Raw genomic sequence first — 24,137 nt, forward strand, 5'->3', positions numbered from 1 at the left:
ACTGCCCCACGGGGTTTTCTAGGCTGAAGGAGCCCTGGTGGCACAACAGGCAAATGCTCGGCTGCTAACTGAAAGGTTGGGAGTTAAAACCCACCCCGGGGCTCCATGGAAGAAAGAGATGGCAGTCTACTTTCATAAAAATTACAACCTAGAAAACTTTATGGGGCAGTTCTACTCTGTCGCACGGGATTTCTATGAGTTGGAATTGACTCAGTGGCACCTAACAACAAGAAGCATCCTCTCCACGACTGATTCTCTCCCTCAGAATCCCTAGGAGATTTTGCCATACTATTAGATTAAACATATTTAGCCAACTTGTGGATTTCAGCCAAGGTAGGATAAAAAGAAGAATCTATTAAATGTTAACATCCTATCAGTCACTTTTAAGGTAATAAAAGAATAATCACTTAACCATTATAACAGCACGGCTCCTTACTGAGCCTTTACAAGTTCTGATTTGTATATATGGCCAAACTTTATCTTGACACACCTAATCAAGTTTAGAACAAAAGCTGAGAGTGAGAGACAAGGTGTAATGGCATTGGACAGATGTCTTTCCTTGGGTAACTTAGTCTGAAGTCATGGGGATTCCATTTTTATTGACCATATGCTCTTAATTCCTGAAGTGCTGGAGGACACGTGTGGCATCTTATGCATGACTATTTTGAGCCAAGGTCTGCTGTAAGGATAATAAATAGAAATAGCACAACAAGTGAATTTTGCCAATGACATGCCACCACCTTCATACAAAGAGTATTTGTGTCTCATGTAGTTGGAGGAAAGTGAAAATGGAGATTCTAGGTATTGGCAGGATATCTAAAGAGGGAAGGGCAGAGTTTTAAAGGTCACTTGGTCAATCTTTCAGGGCTACATATGTTAGAGGTTAATGATGAAGATCTTGCTTCAGTATAGAGAACTACATTCCATCAAACAAAAGGCTGCAATCTTTTCTCTCAAGGGCACTTTCTTAAAGAAGCAAGGGATTAAATGGTACCCTTATCTCCTAAAACTAGGTAAATTCCAAAATACTCAGTTTAGTACACTTGGGAAATTAAAATTCATCAATTTATGCATATTCAATTTGGGTAGATGAAGAAGGTGTTTGATTTAATCATATATGTGAATACGGTGTTCCAAAAAGCCAAGCAACTGCTATTCAACACACCTCTTCCCATACATGTTTCCATATTTAAGAACTCAACCTCGACTCTCGTAGCTTCACTCTATTCATTCTGACATGTATGTGCCCATAACATTACACTGCATTTTAATTACTATACTAGAATGTGTCCTTTGTCCTTTTTTGCCTAGCTTGTGGAGTTAAGAGCAGGGCTCTGAAGTTCGACCACCTGGGTTCAAATCTCAACTCCTTTAGTGACAGGCTATGTGAGCTTGGGTGAGTTACTTCATCTCTGTACCTCTGCTCTCTCTTCTATGAATTTGAAAGATAATATACCTGACTCATAGGATTGTTGTAAGTATTAAATGAGTTAGTTTATGAAAATTGTTTAGAATAATGCCTGGGACATATTAACCAGTTGCTGTGAGGTTGACAGCAACTTCAGAGTAGAACTATGTTCCCTATAGTTTTTAATGGCTGATTTTTTGGGGAGTAGTGCCTCAGGTACAGTAAGAATAAATGGTAACTGTTCCTGTGGGACAACAATCCTGTGGGACAGTTCTGCTCTGTTCTATAGGGCCGGTATGAGTCGGAATCGACTCAATGTCAACGTGTTTGGTTCTGTTTTTTGGTTTGTTTCTGGCGCATAGCACTCATTCGATAAATGTTGGTTGAGTGAATAATTATTAGAAATGTTTGAAAAGATACCCTATCTGTAGTGATCTTTTTTTTTTTTTTTAAACATTGGTAGGAAATGTGGGGATGAGAAGTTTCACTTGAAAATATTTTGAAACTGGCTTATTTTTTATTTGATAGTGTGAGTCACCATCTTTATATGTGAAGCAAGAAATACTCTCTTGTGTGGTCAGATTGGTTCTTCTTTTTGCATCATCCATGAAAATATTAGATCCTGTTTCAGGAGCTATGGTATCAACATTGTTAGTTAACTGGCCACATTGCAATTCCACGCCAAATGTACCCCTCAAGCTCATAATTTTGTCCTTTGCTACAGCATTGTAACACCTCTAGTCTGGCCAAGTGTATTACATTTGAACCTGGATTTCAGACTAATCAAACCCCTTTGATGTTGAAGTGGTGTCTCAGGCAGAAGAAGCTATTCTTAGACCTGATTCATGACAAAGTGGTTAATCTCACAGATAACTGAGGATGTGTATTGGGGATTAAAACAAAGAACAATTAGCACATATATTAGCTTGGGTAATGTTTATACTTTGTTGTCAACTGCCATCATTTGTTTGAAATAAGATCTTCTGCATATATTTGAGTCATAGAGCTTGGCAGAGAGTGATAAGGTGTTTAAATTCTACAATTATGTTTAAAATTCAATCTCTCACATTTCACAGCAGGAGTCTACTTGCAGTCAAGGTTTAACCTTATAATCATCATAGTGCTTACTTAACAAATGATTAATGTTTTCAATTGAACCATAAACCAGACTGCAATTAATGGAAGGTCTTCATTTTATGTGTCAGCTTCTGATCCTTCAAGAAATTATGTATGCTTTGAAAATGTGTACAGGTCCCGTCTAGAGCTAAATTAACATGTTCTAGAAGGTATTCCAGAGCCCTGGTGGCGCAGCGGTTAAGGGCTTGGCTGCTAACCAAAAGGTCGGCAGTTCAAATCCACCAGCTGCCCCTTGGAAACCCTTTGGGGCAGTTCTACTCTGTCCTATAGGGTTGCTGCAAGTTGGAAATAACCTGCAGGCAATGGGTTTGGTTTTTTGGTAGAATGTATTTCATTTTTTTTTTATCTCTAAAAAAACCTTTAAAAGTAGTAGGGGCTTATTAAAATAAAAGAAAATATTAAAGAACGGTATAAAGCCCAAATGAAATAGTCCCTTAAGTTTTCACTCTTACTTAGAATACTCCCATCACCATCCCTGTTTCTAACTCTTCACACACTCGTGATGGCACTTCTGTAGGATACATTTCTACTAGTGGATTGTTATGTCATCGGTTGAATACTTTGGAGATATTACCAATGTTTTTTCTCTTTCCTGGTCACCCTCACTTTATTCAAGTAGCTAGAGTCTTCTAAGTTCATTGTCACTGAGGAAGGATGTTTTGATTTCAAAATTGGAGGGAAAGGAAAAAAAAAAAATCTTCAGAGCTTCAGTTTCCAAAAGCCTAAATGCTTAGGGGAATGAAGAAAACTCCTGGCAAAGACGAAATGTGTGGGAGACACATCATAAAAGAGTGCAGAACTTCTATTTTAGGTTAGAATAAGTTTCTCTGGCGTGGTGGGGTGCAGAGGGGAAGCCAGGACAGCAGGGACATTTGCAGTCCTTACCAGCAGGCCATGCCCCATGCTGCCCAGGTTATAATCCCAGAAAGGGAGCTGGCCCCAGGGAATGAAGCCCTGGGTAGGCAGCAGGGTGTCAGAAGTGAAATGCTGTGTGTCCTCTGTAGGCAAATCTGCCTGGGGCCAACCTTGCCAAGGTTTCAAGGTCCCAGCTTGGCAGGGGAATAGCAGAATGACTCCCAGGCCCTCAAGCATGGCATGGAAGAAGGAGAGAAACTTGCTGGACATAAAGGGACCGTGCCACCAGGAACAAGGGCCATCTCATCAATGACCTGCCTGGAGTGACTGCTGGGAATGAGGTGAGCCACTGGCTTGCTTGGAGGATGCCCTGTGGACCGATGACTTTGCTCCCCAACATCTTGACCTGATATCAGGACTTAGAAATACTCTAGGGGAAAGAGGGGGGCCCAGGGTGAATTGAGATTGTTTCTGTAATTCAGCAAACTTTGTGTTGGGTGACTGAGATTCTTACCTATTCCATAGGATTCTTGCATTTAGCATGTTTTAGAGTTGCTACAAATATTCTTCTTCCCCCTAAAAAAGTTGATTCCAACTTACACTTCCACCAATAATAAGTAAGAGTGCCCATTTCTTACATCCTGGCCAACACTTTTGAATTTTTTTTCTAATTTAAATAGGAGAAAAACGTTGTCTTATTGTTTTAATTTGTGCTTCTCTGACCATTGAGCATCTTTAAATATATTTATTGATCTTTTCTATTTCTTCTTCTGTGAACTGCTGGTAGAATTCCTTTTATTCTTTTGTATGGTTTGATGATGTATTTTATCTCATACTCAAAGACTGGCGTTTAGCCTTTAAACCTTTACCTCTCAAGCCAAACGAGAAAGTACCATGCTCCTCAAAGATAATTATTGATCCATAGACTCAGTCTTTTTAGCACTTCTAATCTCATTTTTTTTGTCTTCATTGATTTAGTCTTAATGAAAGACATTATGACTTTCATATAGAAAGCAATTTAAGTGAGAGAGGGAGGTGAGAGGGACGTCAAAAAATATATTCAGTTCTTTTTTTTTTGTTTGTTTCTAATGAAAAATAATAATTTTAAAATATACCCATAATTTCTCACATTGGAAGAAAAAGATCATAAAGATTCTGCTAAGTTACATTTTTGGAACTTTCTGGTGGGTTAAAATTTGATTTAAAAACCTATGTGCTTGTGTTACTTTATTGAAATTCTTCTCCAGTGGATGTTCTTTTTCCCCAAACCGAACAAAAAACAAGCAAACAAAACAAAAACCCAAACCCTTTGCTGTCGAGTTGCTTCCGACTCATAGCAACCTTACAGGACAGAGTAGAACTGCCCCACAGGGTTTCCAAGGAGCGGCTGGTAGATTCTAACTGCCCACTTTTGGTTAGCAGCTGTAGCTCTTAACCACTGTGCCACCAGGGCTCCTCTTTCTCCCCGTCCTCCAACAAACCTCTGCCTTGATGTTTTGGTGATTCCTTTAGAGATTAATATGAATCACTGACCAGCTCATGACGTGCTAAAATGGCTCCAATGGCGTGACACTTAGAAACAGTTTATCTAAAAGTAGGAAAACTGATGTTTGGATGATACCAGTCGGTGGCAGAAGCACCCACAGTCTGGATCTCTTATTCTCTCCTTGATTCCGCCCCGTATTCAAAATGCTGTCTATTTCTGAGCTCTGTTTCTGTCTCATAAACTGAGAATTAGACAGTTTGAAGAGCTGCTAGCTGTTCAAATAGAGGCCAGGTTGTTAGTCTTTAGCATCTGAAAGCTGCTTTGATGGTCTGTGTAAAATGAACTCGTGGACACCCACGGCACCGTTGGCATCCTGCAAGGAGTCTCAGCAGAGATCAAAGCCTGCCGGTTGCATGGAGACAGCTCCCTGGGGACAGCATTGAAGCTTCCTGGCAGGCTCCCCTTGCAGGCTTTACAGTGCCACTACCTGTGAGAACACCACTACCTGTCCCGGGCCCACAGATTAAAGAGGGCTTTCACTGTTCAGACCCATTCTCTGGCAACTAGAATTCCAAGCCTACTTAGAAATTATAACCAACTCTATTAATTTTAAAATGAAGCAAGGATCCCACTGCTTGTCTTTCTCCAACACTGACCCTTTGTCTCTTCTAGGCTGAAGCTGCTTTTTCGGCTGTCTTGACCATGGCTGAAATGATATAAAATGTTATGCAATGAGCATCAGGACCGGCGGCCAGGCACAAAGAGCTCTCTGGTTATCAGAACTGGTGTCAGCCAGACTCTACTTGATGCTCAGCAGAAGGTTTGAGAACACACATTTATTGCCCTAAAAACACTTTTATTCTTCTTGCCAGCAAGATCCCAGATGCTGATAAAACCCTAACCTGGCTGGCAGCTGGCATGGAATGTGCCTGTTTTATCAAAGTGACTGTGTTTGTGTGGGAAAAGATGGATCCCAAGCATTTTAGAATATTATATATCCAATATATAAAGGACAAATTATTAAACACTGTCCTTATCATTCTTAACTCAGAGATTCTAAAAAGGTAGACACTCGGGAACTTGGTTTGTCATTTTCCAGGGAGAAGGAAGGATTCTCTGTGGGCAATCAGACAACATTATCCTCCTCTCCAGCTACCTGAGAACACTTGTTTCCCTCATACGAATCCCTGTTCTTTTCTGCAGGCTTGAAGTCAAGAAACGTGACTCAAAAACTAACAGTGTGGGCCCTCACAGTTTGGGCAACTCAATCTTCAGACATAACAAACTTCTGTACTAGACTTTCATTTTTTATCAGTCTGGGGTTAAGAACTAGATAAGCAGGGGAAAATCCCAAGATAAAGACACTCTCCCAAGTAGCAGCTGTGGGAGGTCACTTTCTAGAGTGACGACTCTGGGTATTGTGGATTTGTGAAGTCAGGCTGTTCCTTCATGTGGATATTGTGACATTCTTGCGGAATTATGAAAACATAGCACGCTGTGTATACCATGGCATATTTAACATTGGCAAGTAAGGGCTTCAAAGTGCAGTGGAATTGTCTGAGGCAATACACCCTGCAGGTGTGTTGTGAGCAGCAGCGTAACTGGGTTACTGGAAGTGAATATGAGAAAACACAGAGCTGGCTCTTTGGCTTGTTGCACATCTGCTAGTACTGAGCTCATGGATGAAAACAGAGAAACATGCCACAAAATTACTTGTGAGTACACAGAGGGACGAGAGCACTGTCAGACTAGGATAGTGTCTTAGCTAACGTGGATTTGACTGACTTGTTGAATTGTCTATTAATTACTGGTTCTTCTGTTCATGTAACACCCTATTTTACAAGATTTTTCATATATATAATCTTACCTCCGAACACCAAAACCAAACCACCTGCCATGGAGTCGATTCCTACTCACGGTGACCCTATGTGTGTCAGAGTAGAACTGTGCTCCGTAGGGTTTTCAATGTCTGATTTTTCAGATATCAATAGCCAGACCTTTCTTCTGAGGCACTTCTGGGTGGTTCTAACCACCAACCTTTCAGTTAGTAGCTGAGCACTAAGCCATTTGCTGCACCCAGAAAATTCCCCATTTTACCTCCTACCCCTAAGAGCCCTGTGAGATATTTAGGGTAACAATGTTGTCCTCATTTAAAGATGGGGAAACTGAGGCCCAGAAAAATAAAAGGACCTGCTGAGTCGCACATAGTAAGAGTATGTGGGCAGAGATGAACCTGGATTTCAGACCTGAGGCCAAGTCCGAAATTCTTTCTCTGGCCGGGTTTTAGTACTCTACTTAGTTACAAGCTTCAATAGACTTCATTTACATCAGAAATAAAACAAATACCTCTGAAGAAATATTTGAAATATATTTTATTAAAGACAGTGTATATTCACTGTAGAAGAAAATTAGAAAATACAAATAAGAAAATAAATATCACCCAAAACCTACCACCCAATAACTGTCCATATTTTGCAAACCACCCTGCTACTTTACTTGTGCAAATGTACTCATTTAGGGAGGTTTGCCCTCCCTCCTTTTTTTTTTTTTTTAATAAAAATGAGATAACGTGCTACTGAATGGGTTTTATTATTATTATTATTCACCTACATACTGTTTTTTTTACATATTGAAAGAATCTCAGAGTTGACATTACAGGCACTTCCATGATTATATGCATTTCCATGGCTGCCCCGTGTTCCATTCTATCGGTGTGATAATGTACTTAGTTGCATCCTTACATGTTTCCCAGTTTGCTGTATCACAAACAATGCTGTAATGACTATGTTCTTGGTGAAATTTTTGTACACATTCTTGTTTACACTTTAGGATTATTATCCAGATTTGGAATTGCCAAGTCCAAAGAGAATGTATGCTTTTAAGAACATAAATATTACTATTGTACTGACTAAATAGTAGTGTTTCTGATTTAGTGTTCCCCCCAGACAACAACCCATCAGAGGGCCATTTTCTCACCTCTTCAGAAGCACTGGAGCTCTGGTGGTGAAGTGGTTAAGAGTTTGGCTGCTAACCAAAATGTCAGCAGTTTGAATCCATCAGCCACTCCTTGGAAACCCTGTGAGGCAGTCCTACTCTGTCCTATTGGGTTGCTATGAGTTGGAATTGACTCGATGGCAACAGGTTTTTTTTTTTTTTTCCAGAAGCACTGGGTTTTATTATTAAAAATAAGATTCCAAATGCTTTATTTAGTTGTGGAGAAGAGGCAACCAGGATGTTATTATGACAAAATTCTTCTTCCTGCAAAGGTATATGATTTATAAGCCAAAAAATGTACAATGCATTCTATCTTTCTCTACTTTCCTACCCCAGAAGATCAGCTACTGTAACAAAGCAGGATCCATAAGAGAGAACATTAAGGAAGCTTATACTCAATCTACACTTCAAAGGCTCTAAGGAAACGTAACCGGGGGAAAGTCTAATCCATCAGTGGCCCATGGCCATATACCTTCTCCTGTAATCCCTTCACTTTTTACAAGTTAAGTAGGGTTAAGCCAGGTCAGCCCTTGGATAAAGGTCCTCTAAAGAAATTCTAAGTACCACATAAAGTGTTGTTCACGGTGGTGTAAATGTCAATCCTGTGCAAACAAGCTTGTGTAGAACTTTCCAAAATACCTGTTTCATAGTGGAAAATAGTCTTCTGGAATATTGCTGATGAAGGGAGAATAGGAACTAATTGAGAAGGAGCAGTGTTCGGTTTGTTGAATTTCTTGGAAAGCCTGTGCAACAATTGGTACCGCTGCACCTGATGGCTTAGGGTAGTAAATTAACCACCAGGGGATTACGATCCAGAGAAGAAGACCACCCATTTTTAGGGTTCCAAAATGACTAAAGAAAGTACCAGGGACTTCCAGCTGGGATAAACACATGACTCTTTCAGGCTGTCAACATAAGCAAAATAGAGATCGATGCAATTGTCTAAGTACTTCAAGGGAAAAAAAAAAAAACTTCAGAGAAAAAGACATTTTCAGTGAGGGATTGAAAACTTCGGTGGGCTCTCCCTGTTAGTCAACTCCACCAAATAGTACTCAGATTTTCCCTTCACCTTGCATGCTGCTATAGAAAAACCGGGAAGTGAAAGTGTTACAAAATAAAAGGCGGGTGGGAGAGCACTGCAAGGAAACAGCCTTTTGAAAATCTAAAGGCTCAATTGTGATGAAGCAAAGTAGGAGGGCTGTTTAGAATTTCTGAGCTGCAGTATGTGGACCTTTTGTGGTTTAAATATGCTGGGATGTTTTAGCACTAAGCATTATGGAAATGCAATTTACAATCCTAGTGTTGTCCATAAGAACTGTGAGCCTCAAATCACTGTGCTTGGAATCCAAAGTAAATTTTTTTAAAAAATGCACCTCAAGGGTTGGGTTATACAATAAACCAAGAAGATATTTTTCTTATGGCTGCCATCCTTCTGTAGAATATTTTCAGGGGCTCTTAACGACAGTAGATTTATCATCTCAGCTTGTTGATGACAGCCTCAAAAAATGCTTGAAAACAAAATACAAAAAATGAATGGAGAGCCAGTATATACGGTAAGAAATATTTTAACTTTAAATGCCAGAATTATCCATTTAATGATTATATTGCATTTTTACCTACTAAAACAGTTAAGCACCTGACTATTGGCTGAAAGGTTGGTGGTTCAAACTCACATAAAGGCACCTCTGAAGACAGGCCTGGCGATCTTCTTCTGAAAGGGCACAGCCTTGAAAACTCTAAGGAGCAACTCTAGCCTGCATACACGAGGTTGCCACGAGTCAGAATGGACTCAATGGCAACTAACAACAATGACAACAAAACTTCCATGATGAATAATCATAGTAATTAATCAAAGTAAATAATGTTGGCTGTAATTTTCCAGCTGTGCTTTTTAAATCCACGTGTACTATATAAATGGCAATTTTTTTTAAATATGGAAGAGTATTTTTGCATTTAATTTAGACCACAGTGCAGAATATCGTGTAATAAGTTTGCATTCAGTAAATTAATACATAAATGAACGCCAGGCACAAAAGAACTCCTAACTTCAGCGATATGTGGGTTTACAATGAAAGGTCCTCAAGGCATACTTCGTTTCCAATAGACAAGGGGAAAAAAGAACAGACTTTTTGGAAAAAGTGCCATCATTTCAACCGTTCATTCAACATTTCTTGAGTATCTACTATGTCCCAGATCCAATGCTAGATTCGTGAGACACAAAATTGAAGATAGTTGTCTCTGTCCTCAAAGAATTTACACAATGCCCTCAAGATACTTTGTAACTAACTTTGCAAGTGTTTTTCTCAACACAGAATTTCTGAGGAAATCTAGATATGATATGCCAATATTCACATTTTCTAGTTTAATATTCTTGCTGTCATATTAAATGAGTCCAAGAAAATTAAAGGATTTGGTTTTAAATTTGAAGGACTGAGATAAATAGCTTTAATAGGTTAATGACACTGTATATCTTTCTCCAACGGCTTTAGGGGTGGATATATGAGAACTGGGCGGTCAACTAGCATTGGTAGCTTGTTTGAGACAAGTTTTGAGGTGCACCATAAAACCTCAAGCTACATCTAAAATAACTAGGCAAGATTAACAAAAAAACGAAACCCATTGCCATCGAGTCAATTCTGACTCATAGTGACCCTACAGGACGGAGTAGAACTGCCACATAGGGTTTCCAGTGAGCAGCTGGTGGATTTGAACTGCCAATCTTTTGATTAGCAGCCAAGCTCTTAACCACTGTGCCACCAGGGCTCCTATTCTAATCAAATAATCTGCTGGTGCCCCTTATGCAGGCGTGCAGGGATGCTAATCCTTACTTCCCAGAAAACCTCCAAAATGGCTCTACTGGCTCCCGAAAGGCCTCTCAAGAGTGTTAGCAGGAAAAAGACTCATTTTCTTTACTTCCTGCCCTCAACAGCTGGGGAAAGTTGAATGGGCTTTTAAAGTGTGTTACAAATACTAAGTATATGACTTGTAAAGAGGTTGAAAGTCCCCAACATTTTCTAGGGTAGAAAACTATTAAATAAATGGGATCTATTTTATGACACCATGATTGACCTTGCTTAACTTCAATATTTCTATTCCCTAGGGGGAAAGAATATTGTGGAGAAATAAACTTCTAACAATAAGGGAAAAGAGTATTACCTAATATAAACTGCCATTACGTTTCTCTATTTCTCAACGGATAAAACGGATAAGGTGTCTCAAAATAGGTAATTTGATACCAGCGAGCGGGCAGAGTCACAGTATATTCAGGTGTGGGTGGCTCTGCAGATTGGTGATTTCAGAGCCAGCACCCCTTTGGAGGGTCCTACTGATGCTGTTACATTTTGGGTGCTCTTGCTGGAATGGTAGATTAGACATATGAAACCTAGACCTGTTTTCTCTTTGAAAATTATATATATTTTATGCTGAAAAGATCAAATTTATTTTCACAAGCAAAATCCTAAGGGAAATGAGGAAATGGGTCATAAATTCCTTTTATAAATATCCACTAGTGACTCTGTTCTGTTTATTTTAGGTTTTAGCTTGCAATGGGTCCTTCAATGTCCTGTTCTACCCATTAACGTTGCTGTGTGCACTGCAAAGTAGACATGTCAGTTCTTCAGAAATAAGGTTTATAACATTCAGCTGCCCCATCCTGAAAAACAACAAAAATAAAATAAAGGGAATAGGACTGTCTGCCAGTGATATAAGTCAGGTTCATTTCAGTTGACAGAGAAAGAAATTTTATGCATCAATAAGAATCTAAATGACTTTATGAGGCCACTAATTTTTTAAGAGTTCTTTTTACTTCTATCTTGCTCTTCTGTCCTTGTTCTTACTGATGGTTTGTAATCAGATTTTTCTCTGTAATACACAATTAACTTATGATCATATGTCTTTATTTTCCAAGATATGTTGTTTTATCTTGTTTTTCGTTTTTACTGTGTATCTTTTTCTTTTATACTTAAATTTAAAAAATTTAAATTTTCTGTTTTTAAGTCAATTCCCTAACTTAAAGTAAATTTAATTCCCTTTCTGTATTTTTTTCTTTTTCTCTAGTCTCTCTACTCAAAAACTTTACCAACTACCTTGGGAGTAGTTTAAAGGATTAATGGTGGAAATTTTGAGGGTGGGACTGAGTTTCATAATTACAATAACTTTGGTCATTTAAGTCATTATGAAACAAGTAGAGCCCATTTTACGGGGAAATCTCATACTGCTGAGGGTGAATGATAGCTGTGAAAAAAGAATTGCCTGTGACTATCTCAGAATATGGCCCCTGGGTGGTACAAAGATTTTGTGCTCAACTACTAATGGAAACGTTGGCAGTTTGAGTCCAACTAGCACACCCATGAAAGAAAGGCCTAGCGATCTACTTCTGAAAGATCACAATTGTTGAAAACCCTGTGGAGGGCAGGTCTACTCTGACACATGTGGGGTTGCCATGAGTTCGAATCTACTCCATGGCAACAGGTTATTATTATTTTTTTAATGTAATCTCGGAGTACTCTGCAGGTTTTCTGTCAAAGGCTGCTAGGGCATTTAACTTGAAATCAACCCCTCTCTAAACATTCCCAACGGATGTTCTTTGCCCACTGGTCTACCTGCATCCCACACGCTACTGATCATGACCAAGAACGCACCTTCTGACTCTTTGAAAGAGGCCTGCACCTTTCATGCTTCGCGTGTGCTCTTACTCAGTTTTTCTTACACTGCACTTTTCAGATAATTTTAACACTGTTCTTTTCATGCTTTCATTCCACGCTTACCTTCTCTAGGATGCATTTTGTATTCCAATTACTTACCCTCTCTTTCCACTGGTATCTGAATATCTGAGCTCTTCCCTCTGCAAGAGGAGTGGTTGCAATTACTCCTGACAGAAAACATCAGTGACTTTGAACACTTTGCTTTCATTACTTGTAAATACACAACTTATTTATGTAAATCTAATATTCATTTGAAGTGCAACTTATAACTGTTTTACTTAATTTTTGCAATGTTCCTCAGTGCCACGTAGAAGAAAACTGAGGCCAAATCAGATGACCCTGTGAAATCTAGACAGTTATGAGATGCCATTTAAGGATGGATGAGGCAAGTGTAATGGTGGAACCTCTGGGGCGAGACTTTGGTTATTCTATTTGGGATTAATAGTGACCCCTGTCCTGGTTAAGAGAGGACAGACAGCATCTCCAAGAATGATGGCTACATTGTCTTTGTGGTAGAAAAATGGCCTCATTGAAACATTCTTTCTGGAATACATACCTGTCTGCTCTTTGGTAATAGAAGAGTTATTTAAGCTTCCAGGGATCTCTAATCACAGGTCAGGGGCATTGATGGAAGGAGGCTGAGTTTACACACTCTATCGGCAAAAGACTCCACTGGATGTGACAGCTTGTATCATGTACCTGAGAGGATCTAGCAAACATGGAACAAGAAGCAAATAATGTACCACAAGGGAGCCATGGGTGGGATGCAGCAAACAGGATAAGAAATCCTCAGGAAAATGGAAACGGGAATCACTGGATGAGGAGGGAGGAAAGCAAAGATAGAAACAATGTGGAGCTGGGAATAAGACTTAAAATTAATGCACATATGCTTGGGGTGAGACACCATACATGGAATTCTGGGCTTTCTAGCAGCCAATATGAAAAGGAAACTTGTCAGTTACCCAAATGTCTCAAATGAACCAAAAGTGGGATAAAGACCCTTGCTTTTTTCTCAGAAGTCTATTTGTGTGAGTTTATTTGTTTTTAATAGAGTTAGACAGAGGGAGGAGGGCTTTGAAGGGGACTTGGGTAAGAAGAGGGTGTTGCAGGATAATGGACAGGACTCTAAGGCATCTAGCTTCAACTGGCCCCTCGACTGATTTTTGCAGCTGTGGAAATAAGCACAGTTAAATAAAGGAAATTTCTATATCAGGGAATTTCTGAGAACTGAAGAGAGCACAGCATGATTTTATAGTTGGGGTGCACGAGGAGACATCATTCAGGTCAGGGTAGAACACTGCAGCAGGGGCGGTAGAGTAGTGAAGAACAAGTGAGGTCCTGACAAAGATGGCAGATATCTGGTGGGAGCGGTTAATGACCTGTGGGCAGGCAGATCTCTGACAAGCTCTGTTGGAGGCAAAGCAAACAGAGACCGGCTGCTGGTTTTTCAATACAGCCAAGACAACTATGGGACTTCCCAGAAGTATCTGAGGGCAAGAGAACACTGTAGGGGAATGAGTTCTTAAAGTTACTATAAACGTAGAGGCAACAAAGGCAGTAGAAATTGTGTGTTCCTTCCAAAACCTTACCTGTACCCACAGGCTACAGAGGGTCAGAGATATCTGGGTTACATACAGTTTATATGTCTGTGGGATAAAAACTTAACAGATGCTCAGGAGATTGAGAGCTATTCTTGTTTCTTAGATCAGATAGGATTGTCTGTCCCAGGTCATCAGAAAGGGAATACTGTGACGTTGGGTAATATTGCCTGAATTTCTTGCATCATTTCCTTCATCCTTTCCCCAGTAGTACTGATTTCTATTTGAGGATCTGTGTAATTTTGAGGAAAATAATTCTACCTCTGCTTTAAGGTAGAGCATATGACCTACACAGAATAACCTGACCAGTGCACTCTGTCCATAAACCAAACAACCCCAAACCCCATTGCCTTGAGTCAATTTTGACTTATAGCAACTCTATAGGACAGAGTAGAACTGCCCCATAGGGTTTCCAAGGAGCAGCTGGTAGATTCAAACTGCCCACATTTTGGTTAGCAGCCAAGCTCTTAACCACTGTGCCGCCAGGGCTCCATTCTCTCCATACCCGTTCCCATTGCCATAGAGTCGATTCCAACTCATGGTGACCCTGTAGGATGGAGTAGAACTGCCCCATAGAATTTCAAAGGAGCACCTGGTGGATTTTAACTGCTGCCCTTTAGGTTAGCAGCCGTGGCACTTAACCACGTCACCAGGGTTTCCATTCTATCCACAAAAAAAAAAAAAAAAAAAATCCATAGGTCATAATAATGGGAGTTTGATCATATGTTTTAAGCCCTCAAATTTAAATTGTCCAAATAGGGTGAATCTCATTTCTATTTCCTGGAAATGTTGGAACACTCATGCTGTTTGAAGTGGAGAAGTTGAAGAAATTAATGAAGATGTGTATTACCCTGGGTTTAATTGCAGCCATTTCGGGACTATGAGATAAGCCAATTTTAGGGCAAATCCTATAGGTCAGAAGATAGAACAGAATGATGGAAAGAAACAAGATCTTGGGTACATAGCTGAGTAGCTTGATCAAGGTTCACTGGAAGTCTATCCTTACTTCGGTATTTTTGGTTACACGAGCCAATGAATCCTCTCTTATAATTTAAGCACATTGTGTGAGACTTTCTGCTGCCTGTTACTGAATGCGTTCTCACTAGCAAAGACGTAAAGTCCCGAACAATATACCTAATACCATTCTTAACACATTGTAAAGAGTTTCTGTTCCCTTAAACAGGCAAGGCAAATTTCCATGACATCATGAAACTGTACAAAATTGATAAAGGTGATTGGGTCTTTCTCCTGGAAGTCACTGGAACTGGAAGAAACCCCAGAAATCATATTCATTTGTGTTTTAGGCTACTCCATTCTAGACTCTAAACAAGTAGGGAGTAGAGAATATTCCCACTTGTTTTGCCTTAAGTCTTGCTGAACATAATATTTTTTGTAAATAAATATTTAATGACTTTGGTAATTTTTTTTTTTTTGTTAACAATAATAAGATGAGTGGAAATTAACATCATACCAATTTTCTAGGAAAAGAAAATTAGGAACCAAAGCTATTTGGTTTAGAAACTCATAGAATTAATGGCGTGATCAGATAGTTCAGTAGTATGCAATACCTCTTTAATGAAACCAGCTATGTAGTAGATACTGAGCTAGATGCCAGGAACACAAAATGAATAATTGTGGTTCCTGCTCTCATAGTGCTCACAGTTTGGACCAGAAAAGGTAAATGGCCTTTGTTGTCTCATGTGCTAACTTTGATAGATTGGTCATGGTTATCTATAGAAGTGAGAGAAAAACTCTAACTCTCAGCTTATGTCTTGATTCAATCAGAAAGAGCTACTGAATTGAGGTTTACCTGAAGCCTATAAAAAAAAAAAAAATAGTACCTCTGTAATCCATTAATAATGCCTGGCATAGCACAGGAATGGCAAGTGCTGACACAAGGTCTCATATTTGCTGTCCCTGGCTAAGGGCATAGAATTTAGGTGTCAATTTCAAGGTTCATATGCCTTCTACTAAGTCACTCCACTAATAAGGTCCAAATCTCATGAGCTATACAAAGGAAAAAGATAATAGTTTGGCTACGAAAGTATGTTTGCACCCAAGAGCTAAAGATTAAAGACTAAAGCTAAAGACTACAGGTAGTCCACAGTATACTAACTGAATCCCTTCCTGAGAGCATCTTTAAGAATTTGTAGGTAAGTTGGAACAGGTGTATACGGTTCTTATTTAGCCTTACTTTAGTGCAAGAGAAGGCTCAAAGCCTTTTCAATGATTTAAAAATTGGACATGCAGCAGGTGAAGGTGATTGTGAGGAAGAATTCGTTGCAAGTAGGGGTTGGTTCAATTGTTTCAAAGTGAAGGTAGTTTTTTCCTGCTGTTGTTAGGTGCCATCAAGTTAGTTCCGACTCGAAGCAACCCTATGTACAACAGAACGAGGGCTTCCAACCGGTTATTTCAAGACACAGGGTTTGAACTGTAAATACTCCGTTCCAAGTTCTGAACAGAACGAAACACTGACCAGTCCTGTGCCATCTTCACAGTTTTTGCTATCTTTGAGCCAGCTGTTGCGGCCACTGTGTCAGTACGTCTCGTCAAGGGTCTTCCTCTTTTTTGCTGTCCCTCTACTTCATGAAGCATGCTGCTCTTCTTTAGAGACTAGTCCCTCCTAAGAACATGTGCAAAGCACTTGAGGCAAAGTTTCACTATCTTCACTTCTAAGGAGCATTCTGGCTGTACATCATCCAAGGGAGATTTGTTCATTCTTCTGGCAGCCCATGGTACATTCAGTATTCTACACCAATGCCACAATTCAAATGCATCAATTCTTCTTCAGTCTTCCTTATTCATTGTCCAGCTTCCACATGCATATGAGGCTATTGAAAACACTATAGTTTGGGTCAGGTGCACATTAGCCCTCAAAGTGACTTCTTTGCTTTTTAACACTTTAAAGAGGTACTTTGCAGCAGATTTGCCCATTGTACTACATCATTTCATTTCTAGGCTGCTGTTTCCATGGGTGTTGATTGTAGATCCAAGTAAATCCTTGACAACTTCAATATTTTCTCTGTTTATCATGATGTTACTTATTGGTCCAGTTGTGAGGATTTTTTTTTTTTTCTTTATGTTGAGGTGTAATCCATACTGAAGGCTGTGGTCTTTGATCTTCAACAGTAAGTTCTTCAAGCCCTCTTTATTTTCAGCAAGTAAGGTTGTGTCATCTGCATACATTAGGTTGTTAATTAGCCTTTCTCCAATTGTGATGCCAATTTTCTTCATATAATCCAGCTTTTCGGATTATTTGCTCAGCATACGGATTGAATAAGTACAGTGAAAGACTACAACTCTGATATACACCTTTCTTGACTTTAAACCACAAAGTATCCCCTTGTTCTGTTCAAATGACTGCCTCTTGGTCTATATACAGGTTCCTCATGAGCACAATTAAATGTTCTGGATTTTCATTCTTCAAAGTGTTATCCATAAATTGTTACAACCCACCAGTTGAATGCCTTTGCACAGTCAAATACAACACAGGTAGATATCTTTCTGGTGTTCTCTGCTTTCAGCCAAGACCCTTCTGACATCAGCAATGATGTCCCTTGTTCCATGTCCTCTTCTGAATCCAGCTTAAATTCCTGGCAGTTCCCTGTTGATGTACTGCTGCAACCACTTTTAAATGATCTTCCCCCAAATTTTACTTTATGTTAATATATTATTTGATAATTTCCACATTCAGTTGGATCACCTTTTTTGGAATGGGCACGTATACTCTCCTAGTCACTGGTCCAGTAGCTGTCTTCCAAATTTCTTGGCATAGACAAGTGAGTGCTTCTAGCACTGTATCCATTTGTTGAAACATCTTAATTGGCATTCTGTCAGTTTCTGGAGGCTTGCTTTGCTCCAGTGCCTCCAGTGCAGTTTGGGCTTCTTCCTTCAGTACCATCAGTTCTTGATCATATGCTACTCCTGAAATGGTTGAACGTTGACCAATTCTTTTGTTATACTGACTCTGTATTCTTTCCATCTTCTTTTGATGCTTTCTGCCTCATTCAATATTTTCCCCTTAGAATCCTTCAATATTGCAACTCAAGGCTTGAATTTTTTCCTCAGTTCTTTTGGCTTGAGAAATGCCCAGTGTGTTCTTACCTTTTTGTCTTCTAATTTCAGGTCTCTGCACATTTCATTCTAATATTTTGTCTTCTCGAGCCACTTTTTGAAATCTTCTATTCAGCTCTTTTACTTCATCATTTCTTCCATTTGCTTTAGCTACTGAACATTCAAGAGTAAGTTTTAGAGCCTCTTCTGACATCCATTTTGGTCTTTTCTTTCCTTCCGGTCTTCTTAATGACCTTTTGCTTTCTTCATATATGATGTCCTTGATGTCATTCCACAAACTCCTCTGGCCTTCGGTCATTAGGTCATTAGTGTTCAGTGCATCAAATCTATTCTTGGGATGATCTCTAAATTCAGGTGGCATATACTCAAGGTCATATTTTGGATCTCTCAGACTTGATCTAATTTTCTTCAGCTTCAGCTTGAACTTGCATATGAGCCATTGACAATCTGTTCAGCAGTCGGTCCCTGGCTTTGTTTTGACTGATGATATTGACCTTCCCAATTGTCTCTTTCCACAGATCTAGTCTATTTGATTCCTGTGTATTCCATCTGGCAAGGTCTACATCTATAGTCTCTGTTTATGTTTATGTTATAGTTTATGTTGTTGATAAAAGGTATTTGCAGTGAAGAAGTCGTTGGTTTTTCAAAATTCTGTCGTGTGATTTCCAGAGTCATTTCTATCACCAAGGCCATGTATTCCAACTACCAATCCTTCTTCTTTGTTTCCAACTTTTGCTTTCCAATCACCAGTAATTACCAATGCATCTTGGTTGCATGTTTGATCAATTTTAGACTGAAGAATTTCATGAAAATCTTCAATTTCCTCATGTTTGGCATTAGTGTTTGGTGTGTAAATTTGAATAATAGTCATATTAACCGGTCTTCCTTGTAGGCATATGGATATTATCCTATCAATGACAGCATTGTACTTCAGGATAGATCTTGAAATGTTCTTTTTTATGATGAATGTGACACCATTCCTTTTCAATTTTTCATTCCTGGCATAGTAGACCATATGATTTTCCAATTCAAAATGACCAATACCAGTCCATTTCAGCTCACTAATGCCTGAGATATCGATGTTTTTGTGTTCCATTTCATTTTTGGCAACTTCCAACTTCCCTAGATTCATGTTTCTTGCATTCTGCTTTCCAATTATCATGGATGTTTGCAGCTGTTTCTTCTCATTTTGAGTGGTGCCACATCAGCAAATGAAGGTCCTGAAAGCTTGACTGCATCCAGATCTAAGATCCACTCCACTTTGAGAAGGCAGCTCTCTTCCCCAGTGCCTTCCAACCTGAGGGGATCATCTTCTGGCACTATACCAGACAATGTTCTGCTGCTATTCATAAGGTTTTCACTGACCAATTTTTTTCCGAAGTAGACCACTGGATCTTTCTTATTAGTCTGTCTTAGTGTGGAAACTCTCCTGAAACCTGTCCACCAAGGGTGACCCTGCTAATATTTGAAATACTGGTGGCATAGCTTCCAGCATCACAGCAACATGCAAGCCACTAGAGTAGGACAAACTGACAGACACGTGGGGATCTTGCCCATAGAATCTCAAGGCTTGAGTTTTGTCTTCAGTTGCTTCAACTTGAGAAATGCTGAGAGTGTTCTTCCCTTTTGGTTTTCTAACTCCAGATCATTGCACATTTCATTATGATACTTTGTCTTTTCAGGCTGGCCTTCGAAATCTGTTTGGCTCTTTTACTTCATTTCTTCCATTTTTTTTTCTTTTTTTCTACTGTAAATTCAAGTTCAAGTTTCGGAGTCCATTTTGGTTTTTCTTCCTTTCCTGTCTTTTCAGTGACCTTTTGCTTTCTTCAGGTATAGTGCCATCCCACAATTCATCTGGTCTTTGGTCATTAGGGTTCAATACATCAAATCTATTCTTGAGATGGTCTCTAAATTCAGGTGTGATATACTCCAGTTTTGAAACCCTGGTGGAATAGTGGTTAAGTGCTACAGCTGCTAACCAAAAGGTCGGCAGTTCGAACCCACCAGGTGCTCCTTGGAAACTCTATGTGGCAGTTCTACTCCATCCTATTTGGTCGCTATGAGTCGGAATCGACTTGATGGCAGCGGGTTTGGGTTTTTTTTTTTTTTGTATTCCAGGTCATACTTTGCTCTCGTGGACTTGTTTTAATTTTCTTCAGCAAATTTACATAACATCAAAGGGCAAATACTAGTTGTCTGTAAGTTGAACATTGGTAACCTTGGGACTGCCTCTACAAGAATATAAGAAAATTATCCTGAAAAAATCACTGGATATGTCTTTCTTTAGTTTTAAAAGTTGTGTGTCGGAATTTATGAGTGACATACTTGTGTTTTCCATTTACCTCAGGAAATGATGGTCTTGGGTGGATGTGATAAATGTGGGCAGATCAAACACAGATTTTGTTGGGCCTGATGATTTTGTGCTCCCTGGTTTTCTCAAGGCAGTTTGCTGAATCCAAATTTCTTGAGGAAGATGACTTTTTCTCTGGTGAAACTTGGCCCAAGAAAGCAGGTCAAAATGGTTAGTGTGGATCAAGACAAGAAAGGGTATTTTAGTATTGTCATATCTCGAATTTAATTCCAAAATGAGAGTCCTGTATCCCCAGAATACTTAAATGCTTTTCGTAGCATGATGAAGGGGAGGAGGAAGAACTTCAACCTGCCAGAGCCACACAGATTTATACCTCATAATAGCTACCAATGCACTGTAGTAAAATTTTATGTTTCAGCTAAATTACTAATGACTTTCAGGCCCATGCCAGAGATTTTAGAGTAGGCTTATAAAGGGAGATGAGAAAAGAATGTACTAGCATTCTTGAGAGTGGTGTGTGTGTACATACGTGTGTTTTTCATTTCGGATTATGGGACACGTGCTCATCATTTTTTGCCATCTTGATTAAATATAATTAGGTGCTGGCAAGCCACATTTTCCTCCTCTTGGATGCTGTGGATTTTTTGCATTTTCACATGGGTTATCCACAGGAGGTTAGGGCAGGAGGTTCTTTTGTTGCCTTATGCCTTTACTCCAGGGGTGGCCGCATTTTTTTGACATATTGGGCTTCACAGTGATTTACAGATTAAGGCTCTGGCCTGTACCCGGGCCAGCTGGGCTGCTGTTCTCTCTCGCTGACACATCTCACTGCTTGGAACCAGCGGCTCTTTGCTTACCCTCTCATTATAGTTCTTAGCCCACATTTCCTTTTGGCACAGAACACTTGGTTATTTTGACGATGTGCTGGATTTGCCTCCTGCCTCTACCCCCTGCTGACTTGTGAAAATGACCACAGTAGAGGGAAGCAGGAGATGGTCCCTCCTCTCAGATCTCTGAAAATTTCTCCTAAGCAAGAGAATTGCTGTAGTAGTTGTCTTGGGCTGCAGTAACAAATTACCACAAATTGGGTGGCTCATAAGAACAGAAATTTATTGTCTCACTGTTTTGGACACTGAGAGTCTGAAACCAGGGTGTCAGCCATGTTGATTCCTTCTGAGGGCTCTGAAGAAAATTCTTTTCTATGTCTCTCTCCTAGCTTCTGGTGATGGCTAGTATCCTCGGGGTTCCTTGGTTTGTAGATGCAGCACCCCGATGTCTGCCTCCGTTGTCACATAGCTATCTTCCCTTTGTGTCTGTGTCTCTTCTCTTTTATAAGGACACTACCTATTTTGGATTAGAACCCACACTATTCCAGTGTGATCTCATATTAACTGAATCAATAACATCTTCAAAGACTCTATTTCCAAACAAGGTCACAGGTACTAGGGGTTAGAAATTCAATATGTCTTTCTGGTGACACAATTCAATCCATAGCAGTTGCTTTAGCGAAAGCCTCAGAGTAGTAGGTTCTCTTTGCCCACTTTTGAGTCCAGCCAGTCCCCTCATTCTCTGTCTTCATCTCTTTTCTACTTCAGGGGTCATTAAAGAACTCCAGTAGTTCACAGGATAGGTAAGGCGAGGCCTCCCTGGCTCCTTCTTGTTCTAGTGCTAAGAACCCTCACCTTTTCTCTCAATACTCTCAAGGTACTTTGTGACTGTATGTCCCTTCCACTCTGACAGTGCTTCTATATGGGTGATGTTTATCCCCACTGACTTCACAAATGTCCAAAGTTGAAAAACAAAATACAGTTATAAGTAACTATTCTAAGATCAAGAGCAAACACAATCAAGACTTGCATATGGTAATAATAATAAACCTTTGTCTCCCCTCCCCCAGAAAAAAAGCCTAGTGTTCATGTATTTTTCTCTCAATTTTTATTCATATTTTTTACTTGAAACAGCCAATATATAATGCTATTTTGATTTTATGCTTTCCTCTTTCTTTTATAACAGCAAATTTTCACGTTGGTCTAGTAAGAATCAGTTTTGTAGTCTTTCACACTCTCGTCCTTTGTGCTTTAAATTCGCTACTATTATTCCTTGCTGAGCCATTTTCACTAATTTTTATTGGATCATTACCATACTTTCAAAATTAAGGAGACCCCACCTTCCACAGCAAGGTAAATATTTCTAATGTGTAGGAGAGCCCACTCATATGTATTGATTCCTATGGGGTAAGACTTTGTAGAATTGATTTCTACAGGAGTTTTTATTATTAGTTTAAGATGGACTTTAAAGTTGTTAAACCTGATAGCTTATTAACGTATTTAGATAGTCATGTTGATATTTTGAATTTCCTCCAAATATGTTTTTTAAAAAGGTCCACTTATCCTCTCTAACAAGGCACCCATACTTTACAAATGACAGATAAATAAGCTCTTGCACCACCTTTAGTTAGCAGTCTAGTGCAAACTGTTTGCACCACTAGTGCAAACTGTTTGCATCATTTGACTATACGTAGTCATACTTGGCCATAATCAAATCCTGTTGCTAGCCTGAAAGATGGCATAACACATAAATGCAAAGAAGGTGTTTTCATTTTCAATATAATTTAATTTTGATAGGAGGCAAGGGGAAGAAAGGCCATCAACTCCTCCCTAAAACATTTTCAGGAACGCTAAAGCATTTATTTCTAAATCTGGGTCAGTCTCAGCCTATGGCCTCCTTTCCCTAGTGTTCCCTTCCTATCTCTCCTTTTCCGTACATTCTGGGCCTAGAGGCAACGTGAGAATGGCAATATCTTCTAACAAGTCAGTCAGACAAGCTGTGTCTAGCCCACTGCAATGAAACTGGGGCTCGCTTGTCAAAGCTAATGTCTTAGTGGGACTACCTTACTGAGCTGTGTGGCTGTGCTCGTGAAGTTTACTCAGGTGGTTTAGCTTTGGCGTGGTGCCTCCAGGTCCTTCCTCAGAACCACCACCTCAGCGCTCTGGGTATCTTCAGAAATATCTACAGGCTTGGCCAAGAAAAGGAGGACTGAGCAGTACTGGGTTGTTCAGATGCCTTCCAAAGACTCCCAGGAAATACTATCGTATGGACTTAATGGCCTGCAATGGTGTTTAATTCTTAGGGTGGCACCGTGATAAATTTATCACCTCTCTGAATATTAAATCCTATAGAAGGTAACCAAATGTGACATATTTTTTATGTCAATTTTCTATGAAGAAGAAGGAACAGTGGTGGACCTGTGACTGCTGGAAACTCTTCAGAGTACTTGCAGCATTGGAAATTGTGGGCTGTGCAGAGGTCACTCAGCCCCATTTGGAGTGAGGAATTCTTATTTGTTAGATTAGGTCCGGTTATGTCTATGGGACATGACTTCGCATGTATCTTTCAGTTCCTCTCTCACCTGTTAATATGAGCTTCTTTCCATGCAGCACTATTACCTGTAACCCATTTTCAGAGTTACTATTTTATTTTTACCATATCAAATGGATACTGAAAAGGGAAGACAGAATAATTGATACATTTGAACTGTGGTGTTGGTGAAGGATGTTGAATACACTGTAGA

This window comes from Elephas maximus, chromosome 13 (genome assembly GCF_024166365.1).
Source record: "Elephas maximus indicus isolate mEleMax1 chromosome 13, mEleMax1 primary haplotype, whole genome shotgun sequence".
Classification (NCBI taxonomy): Eukaryota; Metazoa; Chordata; class Mammalia; order Proboscidea; family Elephantidae; genus Elephas; species Elephas maximus.